This window comes from Ictidomys tridecemlineatus, chromosome 8 (genome assembly GCF_052094955.1).
Source record: "Ictidomys tridecemlineatus isolate mIctTri1 chromosome 8, mIctTri1.hap1, whole genome shotgun sequence".
NCBI lineage: Eukaryota > Metazoa > Chordata > Mammalia > Rodentia > Sciuridae > Ictidomys > Ictidomys tridecemlineatus.
This window is the reverse complement of record NC_135484.1, coordinates 89,621,502-89,623,726: the sequence shown is the minus strand read 5'-3', so window position 1 is coordinate 89,623,726 and position 2,225 is coordinate 89,621,502.

The window sequence follows — 2,225 nt, the reverse complement described above, 5'->3', positions numbered from 1 at the left end:
ATTAAAAAGCTTTTCCTCAGCAAAAGAAACAACCCAGTGATGTGAATAGAGAGCCTACAGAATGGGAGCAATTCTTTACCACAAGCACATAAAATAGAGCACTAATTTCTAAGATATATAAAGTACTAAAAATCTTTAACACCAAAAAAAAAGAAAAAAATCAATAAATGAGCCAAGGAGATGAACAGACACCTCTCAGCAGAGGATATACAATCAATCAACAAACATACGAAAAAAAATGTTCAGCATCTCTAGCAATTAGAAAAATGGAAATCAAAACTACTCAAAGATTTACTCTCACTAAGAATGGCAGCTATCAAGAATACAAACAACAATTAGTGTTGGTGAGGATGTAGGGAAAAAGGCATACTCATACATTGCTGTTGGGACTGCAAATTGGTGCAGCTAATATGGAAAGCATTGTGGAGACTCCTTGGAAAACTTGGAATGAAACCACCATTTGACCCAACTATCCCACTCCTTGGCTTATACCCAAAGGACTTAAAAACAGCATACTACAAGGACACAGCCACATCAATGTTTATAGTGGCAGAATTCAAAATAGGTAAATTGTTAAACCAAACCAGATACCCTTCAGTAGATGAATGGATGGGGAAAATGTGGTATATATACACAATGGAACATTACTCAGCATTAAAAGAGAATAAAATAATGGTATTTGCGGGTAAATGGATGGAGTTGGAGAATATAATGCTAAGTGAAGTAAGCCAATCTCCCAAAAACAAAAGCTGAATGTTTTCTTTGATATGAGGATTCTGACTCATAATTGCAATGGAAAAGGATATAGAAGGAATAAAAGAACTGTAGATAGGATAAAGGGGAGGGAGGTTAAGTGAGGGGACAGGGGGGTAAGAATGATGGTGGAATGAATTAGACATCATTACCCTAAGTACATATATAAAGACACGAATGGTGTGAAAATATTTTGTGTACAACTGGGGACTTGGAAAATTGTGCTCTATATGTGTAATATTAAATGAATTGCATTCTGATATCATGTATAACAAATTAGAATAAATAAATAATGAAATAATTTAAGATTCAGAATCATAAATATTATTGTTCATTTTGTATGTGTATGTGTGTGGTAGAGCATTCCTACTCAGAAATGAGAAATAACTTACCCATGGGGCTGTGGATGTAGTTCAGTTGGTAGAGTGCTTGCCTTGCATTCACAAGGCCCTGTGTTCAATCCCCAGCACCACACATACACACACAAAAATAAATAAATAAATAAATAGAAAAGAAATAATTTAACCAAAATATTAGGACTAGGTATTCATATTTTTCCTGTGATTTTAAAAATTATGATTTATTGTTTCTATGTAGTTTTTAACATTTATTATTGTAAACTACAAAATTGGTTGTGTACATTTTTTGTGACTTTAAAAAAGGCAGATTTTGTTGTATTTGGTTTTATATTCTTATTGCCCCACATTGTGTTCAGCACGGGATAAACATTTAGTATTATCTAATGAATAGAAGAATCAATATATTTATCTAAAATATTTTATGGATGAATGCTTTATGATTTTTAAATTGTTCTGATATTTTTACTTATTTATTTCAACTATTTCAATACAAGTTCTTTGAGAATAAAGAATTCTACTTTAATATGCTTCATCTCCCATGTCATGCTAAAAGATAATAAAACAAATTTACTTGGAAATGATTACATGTATATGAAGAATTATATGAGAACAAAATGTATTAATCACATATTTTAATGAAAGGAAAAATTATTTTTGGATAAGTACTGAGTATTTCATTTGCTTATACAAATTTATAAGACTGGTTAAATCATACCATTTTTTAAATCAATTACATATATAGAGATCCCATATTTAAGTACTTTCTCTTTTAAACTGATGATGGTTACTGGAATCAAGCTGTCAAAAAATCATTGCAAATTTTTCAAAGGGCAGCAGAAGTATAAATAGAAAATAAGTGTACCTCTTTATTGAGGAAAAAGTTATTTTAGCTACATTAAACTATGATCCACTTAACAGCAAAAAACAGTTTTAGAATAGAAAACCTAACATGTAAGTATAGGTACCTACACCTAATATACAGGAACAACTGTATATCATATTATAAATACTTAACACTATAACTTTCTGGTACTACATATATTCTTACTAATAATGAATATTTACCTCTTTAAGTTTATTTTTGATTCAGGTTTTCTAATGAAACACGAAAAG